The sequence below is a fragment of the Wasmannia auropunctata genome, unplaced genomic scaffold (assembly GCF_000956235.1).
Source record: "Wasmannia auropunctata unplaced genomic scaffold, wasmannia.A_1.0 LD336097.1, whole genome shotgun sequence".
NCBI classification, from domain to species: Eukaryota; Metazoa; Arthropoda; class Insecta; order Hymenoptera; family Formicidae; genus Wasmannia; species Wasmannia auropunctata.
The window spans coordinates 1,304,734-1,313,811 of record NW_012026793.1 but is presented as its reverse complement, the minus strand read 5'-3'; the positions used below and the strand labels follow the sequence as shown (position 1 = coordinate 1,313,811).

At 38.4% G+C, this 9,078-nt stretch overlaps 1 protein-coding gene across 2 annotated transcripts in view; it reads left to right on the top strand.

Moving 5' to 3' along the window:
- LOC105462517 (potassium voltage-gated channel protein Shab) overlaps positions 1 to 9,078 on the top strand; it is a 58,877-nt gene that overhangs the window by 18,369 nt on the left and 31,430 nt on the right. The window lies entirely within an intron of this gene.

The following is a 9,078-nucleotide window of genomic DNA, read 5'->3' as shown; positions in this document are numbered from 1 at the left end:
GGTTGAGTTGCTCGAGAATATCATGTAGTGATTGTCTGATGTTATATCACCGCTATCCTTCCACCATACTTCGCTAAGGCCCAGAATTTTAGTTTTGCAGCGAGTCATTTCCTTGAATAGTTGTGCTAGTCGGAATGCCTGCGCCAATGTCTGGATGTTGCCAATTCGTATGCCTTTTTGATAGCCAAGGATCGTTGCCGGTAGTTCCGTCCGATATCCGAGGCCTATTTCTCGAATCAATAATTTTTTCGGATTTGCGTGATTGACCCACAGAATCCTATCCAGGCGTCAGAGTTGTGCTGACTGTTGGTTGGTCGGAAGAACCAGTGGAGGCCGATTTTTATTTTATTTATTTTTATTTATTTACTTGAGTTCTAAATGGTTTTGAACTCGGGTCTCCTACACGGAAAGCAGGCACACTACCATGTGTGCCACGGGCATCACACAACCCAAATGGTAATAATTATTAAAGGAATACGTAATGGTACAATATTCTGGGAAGCTATCTCTTACAATCATAGTAGAATTAATATAGAATATGGAAAACATTTAAAATAAAAAAATATAAAGTGATGATAAAATATAATAAAAACGAGAAATGCAATAGATAGCGTAATGAGAGCCGCAAAAATTAGAAAGCGATTTTGCAACGATAATAGCAAATTACATGACAGGCAAAAATCAAAGATGGGAAAAAATCTCCAGCAGCAGCATACTTGGTGCGCCCGTTTTGCATATAATTTTAACATGTTGCCAGAGTAGCAATATTATGTTGCATAATAACTTGTAATATTACTGTAATAAAATTTAAATTATTACATTATTATTATTACTATTAAATAAAATTTAAAGATAATACAAGATTATTCGTCGATATATATACTTACGTATAAATTAAGTTTGTGAAATATTTTAAAATTATCTATGGATATATACAAAATCTTTTTAACCTTTAAATGGTTCAAGAGTGCAAATTCGCACCGCGAAAATGTTTGAATTACTGACATTTGCACAGACATTTATCGCGGCTTATCCCCACTACGTTAAATATGCCCGGTACCTCAGGAGATAGGTATGAACATGCACAGCTTCAGTTTCGTGCAGATTAACGAAATATTAACTTCGCAAGTTCATTGTGGTGCAAATTCGCACTTATATTTAAATATTATAGTATGTGCACTTATATTCAAATATTATAGTATGTGCACTTATATTCAAATATTATAGTATGTGTAGATCGGTGTTTACTTTTAGCGTTTTACACATTTATAAACATTGTAACATGTTCCTTTTTTTTACATTACGTTATAAACATTGTAATATGTTCCTTTTTTTATATTATAATAACAAATAAAACATTTGTATGTATAATCTTTTTCAATCTGTTTTCTTTGTTTTAACTTCCATGATAATATGAACAGTATTTTTTAATATAATTTTATTTATGTAAACGGTTTTTATTAATATTTTACTTTACAAATTGGCAAGATTTGTTTTTTACATACCTAATTTTCATTGAAATTATTTTTAGAAAGATTTATTAGAAAGATTCAAATTACTATTGTGGGATCTTGAGAAGGATACGAGAGAGATCGGTCTTATTACACGTCCGTTTATTAGGATTACAAAGAAAGAACTGCTCTCTCCAGCGGTCCCGGACCCAAATCCGCTGAAGCGCCACCGCCCGCTACCGTCCTCTGCTCCCTCCCGTCTCAATGCCTGTTGCCCATTTTCCCTAGGAGCGCGGGATTTGAGTTCTTTTCCCTACACTCGGCCATCCTGATATAGGCGTCCTGATATCCTCGGCGCCCTGAAGGCCATTGTCGTCATCTCCCATGGAAAAATCCATATCGTAGTCCCATTCTCGGTGCTGTGGCCATAACTTTAGATGGTCGGCTGAAGTACTTGTACGCTTAGGTCCTTCGTGCTCACCTATTATCTCAACAATATATCTGTCGTGTCTTAGTTCTTTGGCTATACGGTAAGGACCCAAAAATTTTTTATGCATCTTGAGACCAGGTCCTCTTTGAGTGCATTGAATTGCGACAATGTCACCGACTTTATATTTGGTCGCTGGTTTCCGTTTTCTATCATAAGTCTCCCGGTTTTCGTTTTGTATCTTCAATATGTTCTTCTTTGCTTCATTCCGGAGTTTCCTTCCTTTCTTGTTGAAACATATCAAGGGTCAGCTTCTGGAGAGTCTCACGTATCTGCAGGTCGTCTTTCAATCTCATATTTCGTCCTATCAGTAACTCGAATGGAGTCGTTCCAATACTCCAATTAAATGATGCGTTGATAAATTGCTGTACTCGACCCACGTGTTTGTACCATTCCGTAGGTTTTTCTAGAGACAACTTAGTGAGTATGGCGATGATCGATCGACTCATCCTCTCTACTTGGCCGTTACCATGCGGAACACCAGTGGTAATAAGTCTGTGCTCAATATTCTCTTGTTCACAATACTCACGGAAGGCATGCGACGTGAAGGCCGTTCCGCGGTCCGCGATGATGTGTCTGGGTTTACTAAATATTGCAGTCTGTCTCTTCATCCGTGTAATCACTTCCTCGTCGTCATTGATTTAGTTGGATAAAGCCACACAAATTTGGTAAATGCGACTACTGCCAGGATGTGTGCGTAGCTCTTTTTCGTCGATAGGATAGGGCCCAAATGATCCAAATGGTATGTCTCCAGTGGTTTATCTTCTTTGTCTAATGGTTGTAATAAGCCTTCGCCTTTGCCGTATTTTTTTTCAGCCAGCAGACAGCGTATGCAATTATTAATAATTTGCTGTATCTTGAAACGTATAGAAACCAATATTCCTGTTGCAGCAAATACTCTGTATTTCGCCATCCGAAGTGGCCCCGTTCGTGAGCTCGTAGAATGACCTCTTGCTGCATCGTTTTAGGAACCACCAATAAATGATTCCCTTGATTCTGCTTATAGAGTATGTCGTTACGTATTACAAATTCCTGGTTATCGCCTCGTCTTACTGCATCTGAAATCTTCTGTAGTTTGGGATCTTTTGCCTGTTCTTGTTTGACTTGAATAACTAATGCATCTTGCGCCATCTTCTGTACCATCAAACATTCGGCAGGGTTGCGGCTTAGTGCATCCACGTGACGCATCGATGTACCAGAACGATGTTCCACGGTGTATTCGAATTCTTCTAGTTGTAGCGCCCAGTGTGCTATTCTTAGACATGCGGCCTTTTTAGACATCGTTTGTACAAATGCTCTGCAATCTGTCACAATTCGGAAAGGAATGCCCAACAAATATACTCTGAATTTTCGTGACGCCTTAATTATGGCTAGGACTTTTAATTCATAACTGCTGTACTTTTCTTCAGCTTCGGAGGTCTTCCAGTTTGCGTAGTAAACGGGATGTAATTGGTCATCTTCACCATCCTTTTGCAGTATTATAGCTCCCAGACCATGTTTGGATGCGTCAGTGTGTAGTTTTGTTTCAGAGTTTACCTTGTACAGCTTTAATATAGGATCCTTCGTTAGCATCATCTTTAATTGTTTGAATGCTTGTTTTTGTTCAGCTCCAAAAACGAATCTTGCTTCATTTTTCAGCAGTTGCAACAACGGTCGTGCGACTAGGGCGTACTGAGACATATACTTGCGAAAGAAACCTATCATGCCTAAAACACTTTGTATCATCTTCACCGACGCGGGCTCGGGAAGTTTGGTCACTGCATCTTCTTTTCAGACGGTCGGATTGTACCTGCTTCCACAACGTGTCTCAAGTATTCCACACGACTTACTAAGAATCTGCATTTCTTCCAGTTAATTCTTAGACAATAATTACATGCTGTTTTGAGAACTAGCTCCAACACTAAAACACTTTAAAGACACTCCTTTTCTTTTTTGGCTGAAATGATAAGATTATCCAGATAAACTAATACTATATCTTGTATAGTCAATTCACGGAATATGGCTTTTATATGTCGTTGGAAAACGGCAGGAGAGTTATACAATCCAAATTGAATCATCAAGAATTCATATTGTCCGTCTGGTGTTACAAAGGAGGTGTACCGAATACTCTTTTCATCTATTGGCATATGGAAGAATCCATTAGATCCAATGTGCAATAGACCGTTGCTTCTGCTAACTTGTCCAGCTGGTCCTCTACCAAGGGCAATGGATATCTGTCTCTAACGACCTTTAGATTTAGTCGACAATAATCGACGTACAGTCTTGGGTCTCCGTTTTTTTTTTCGACTAGTACTATGGGGCTGGCATATTCCGAGACACTAGGGCGAGCAATACCCTTTTCGATCCGTTGTTCAATAATCTTGCATACTGTGTTTCGTTGTTCTGCCGATAATCTCCGTGGATTTTGATGAACAGGTATTTCGTCTTTGAGTATTAGTCGCATTCTCACACTACTGTCTTTTGTCTTATCAGGATTATAATCTTCTATTATTTTCTTCACGCCGCGCCTTATTTCCAGATTTGTCACGTGTTGCAGTGAGATCTCATTCTTCGCCTCTTCGTCTTCGTCGTTGTCCACGTTGATGCATAATACCTCAGCCCAAGCGTTTCTACCTTCTTTTTTAGTCATCTTCGTTTCATCGTCTTCCAGTTTGCTCAGCGTTGCCTGTCGATTTCGAATACGTACTTTGGCGAGTTCTGACAATTCGCCACCTAGAATCAGATCATAGCCCGTAAAGTGATCAGGAACTACGTCTATATCTAGTTTAAATGTTAAACCATCAATCGATACATCCGTCGTGAATCTTCCCAACGTAGATTGATTCGTTGCTCCCACACCATTAAACTTCATGATTTCCGGCCGTAGCGAAGGCACGCCTAGACATATGTAGAAACTGGATCGAGCAAGATGTAAGTCGCTACCGGGGTCAATCACAGCCATGACGTCTCTTTCTAGAATTTGCACGGCTTTGTACGTCTTCTTGTCATTGTTAGATTTAAGTGCGTCTACTCTTACTGGGCTTGTCTTTTTATTTGTCGGCTCTGCTCCCTTTGGGCACTTGGCTGCAGTATGACCGAATTCATTACATGAATAACATTTGGCGCTTTTTACCTTATCTGGACAGTCTTTTCCTATATGCTTTGAATCACCGCAGTTGAAGCATTGTTTGATTGTGGTTGCCGTTGACGTCTGGTTCGTGTCGTTCGTTGGCTTTTTCTTGCCGGATATTTGCTGCTGTTGTTTTGTTGTCTTGTTTCTATTGGCGCGTTGTGTCTCATACTGCAATAACCTTTGTCGTAGTTCTTTTATCGTCGTAGCATTGTATAAAATATCTTTATTTGATTCTTCGTCCTTTATACCATCTATGATGTATTGTATCTTGGCTTCTAATTCGATTTCCGCATGACTTGCGAACTCCAGGACGCGATAAACGTACTCTTGATACGTTTCTTCATACTTCTTCATTATCTTGCCAAGCTCCTTGTGTATTTGACGACTATTAAGCGTTTTGCCGAATTCTTCACTTAACGCCTTCTTAAATGTGCGATACGATTGTGCATGACACTTGAAGTTTGCGAATAATTTTGCCGAGCCTTCCAATAATCTTTTAGCGTAAATTATTTTTTGTGCTTCCGTCCATCCACACAAATCAGCCGTTTCTTTGAATGAAGTAAACCACATCTTCACATTTTGCGTGCCGTCACCACTAAAGGTTATGAGAGCGTCCTCTACATCTTTGTACGTCAATATTGCTTGCCTTCTTCGCCCATCATATTCGTCATTGTTCACGCTGCGAGATGGTGCCATTGCACGAGCCTCGATCGCGGATTGGTGTCGCCATTGCTCCTTCCTCATCTTCGCTATTTCCAACATAGCTGTTGCGCGGCGTTACACATTCGTCTTCATCGCTTTCGTCTCTGTCGCCATCTTTACCATCCGAATTTCTTCGCAAAGCCTCTCGTAATCTTTCCCGAAGAACTGCCTTTACACCCGATACCGGCAAATTGAGATCGCGTAATTTTTGCTTTAGCTGTTCTTTTGATAGCGTCTCGAGTCTTACTTCGCCTTCCATGTTATTCGTTGTCTGTCTGTTTCCGTCTACCTCATCGTTGTTTCCGCCATCGCCTCGGCCATCCATCGTTTGCAAAGTTTCTCCTTCCATCGCTTTTCGTAGTCTCTCACGTAGTGCTGCTCTGGTAGCCGTTGTTTGCAGTCCGATCTGCTCGAGTCTTTTTTCTCGTCTATTGGTAGTTCGTCTACTCGACTAGTTGATAATGTGGGCGCCATTTTCACCTTTGTATGCGTTCACCACTTCTCACACGCGTATCCGTCGATCCAAACTTTCGCTGTTCACGCCGTTAACACCGTTCGTGTTTTTAACACCGTCCGTGCTTTAATCTCCGTTCGTACTTTTAACACCGTTTACGTCTTCAGCACTATTCGCGCTTTCGACGTCGTTTGCCTGCTCAGTCGATCTCTCTTGTGTCCTTCTCAAGATCCCACAATTGGGGGCTCATCCGGGATTACGAGCGAGGATTACGATAGGGAGATCACCGTTGTGAAGGCGATAAGGCGTTGAACGTAACGGCGTATTTCGGTGTAATTACGAGTCGATACAACAAGCGTGAGTTCAGACTCAAAAGCACTCAGATACACATTTTAAATATAATTAAGGATTAGTAAAAATACACACACATACACACAAACATATAAGTATGAAATATACACTTAATATAAAAACTAGCCAAATTTCCTCTTTGCGTTTCACAGGGTTGAGACTGTCGCCAAATACTATGGAGGCCGGAAATTTTTTTTGGTTTTTTTAATAATTAAAAAATTGTTTTAATTTTCAAAATATTTTTAAAAAATTATTTATTATTTCTTACGTATTGCATCAAATTCAAGATAGTTTTGTAAAAAATTTCAGAGATTTGGCCACATTTGATCATATTTAGCTACTTCAGAAAACTATATGTTAAAAGCAATCGGCGCAACCTACATTTTCATTTTTCTTGTTTTTAGTTTCAAGAAAGTAGAAACAAGTTCGTTTAGATCAATAGTTTGAGCAATCTCCTATTCTATTGACAAAGTTGACAACCCAATAAAGTTTGTTTTGGGTCATCGTAGACCATATGTATGTTTTTATAAGCTTCAGTTTGAAAAAACTGCGCTTACCAGTGACTACGTAGACAGGAAGGGTTAATAAAATACGTAGAGCAATAACCAAATTTGACATAATGTCTACGAGGTTGCAGTTACAAATATAGTTAATTACATAGTTTCGCGTTTTTTGGCACTCTTTTGCAATGGCTTGCAGTTCACTGCACAACTCAGAAGTATCAATATCCTATGAATATCCATGCGTAAGACATTTTTCCAAATTCAAGCAATCTTTCAAAATATTGGGTGATTCGTTCTCTAATTTTTGCAGATTGTAAAAAAACCAAATATAGAGTTAATTTGCTCTAATTGGGAAAACCTTTCACTAATAAAATTGATTGCAGTATCAAGAATCGCAAGATAAAAATTTACTTTAAATCTTTGTACGACATTTAGAATAGGCTCATCTTCTGCTTCGTATGGAAATTGGTTTTTCTTTTTTCTCAAGTGGGTTGGTTTGGACATTGATTCAAATACTGCAGGAATATTGAGCTTTTTGGCAAGTTCCCTTGCTTCTACCAACATCTTTTCAAAACCTAGATCACTTCTGTAGTTCTCAAGAAACGTTTTTGTTACATGCAGCTGCTTTGTAGCGGCATGCAAGTCAAAATCCTTAAATTGAAGTAGTTTACTAGTTAAATTAATTTCGAAAAGAATGTTGTGTCATACAATCAAGGATACAATGAAGTTGTAATTTGAAATTTTTTTAGCAAGTCCTCTACTCGTGACAAGTTACCAGCTGGCCTTGTCAGAGTGTGACACATAATCGGTGTGACACTCTGCATCTGTGACTGCATTTTTAACACGAGTTGAGCGTTCAACCGCGCGACCACTTACTGGTGGCGTTCGAATTGCGTGCCAGCACGCGCCTCGGTAGCGTATTGTAGCAGGCAGCGAATCGGACCGCTAGACCAAGGCTGCATTCCATTATTCACAGCAAGTACTAAAAATCTATAATTTACATTACGTATACCATAGATTTTCAGTACTCACTTTCAAATAACGGAGTGCAGCCTAAGCATAAGCGTCGGTGTATAGCGTCTATCCAGTGGAGAGTGTCTTTGCGCGCAAAACTTCAAATGTGACAACGCGTTTAAACCAAAGCGGTCACAAGTGCCGCCCCCCGGATTCTGCCTAGGTGACCGCCCAGTTCGCCTATATGATCGCGCCGGCCCTGCTCTTGAAACAAACAGAAAAATTCGTCTCTAAGTTATTTAAAATTGTAAAATTATATACTTCACTGTACAAAATGTATGTTTCATTTATGCTCTATTATTTCCAAGTAATTTTGATTTTTGTGCTGTAATCCTTAAGAGACTTCTCCCTTGACATTAGACACGTAAAATTTCTTTAAAATGAAAGATATTATTAAACCAATTAAAGATTTATTAAACCAATTATGTATTAATCCACGATTTATGCGCTTTTATATCGAGACAGTTTTAATATTTGCGATGCATTCTCTAAAGTACTTCCCTCTTAGAACAAACAGTAATATTTATTTAAAATTGCTAAAATTGCCTAAGTTTTTTAAAATTGTAAAATTACACTTTTAATTATGTAAAATATATCTTTAATTTGTGCGCTATTATTTCCAAGTAATTTCAATTTTTACGCTGCAATCCTTAAGAAACTTCCCTCTTGAGCCAAAGATATAATCGCCATAAGATTTCTTTAAAATAAATGAGCTTGTTAAATAATCAATTCTGAACGGTAAATCTATATGATGTGCTTTTATATAATTTATTAAATTTTAACTTTATGTGACAACTTTTACTTATTAACTGAAAAAAAACTCTGTGCAGCCCGTTTTATGTTTGTGTTTTATATATATTTGACATTATTTATTAAGGGGTTAGTATACCCTGACGAGATAAAAAACAAGCTAGTTTTTAGGAATTTTTTTCTGGCAAAATATGAATAATACATGAAATACGTTTAAACCATTATCTTTATTATAAATTCAAGTGTCCAAATAA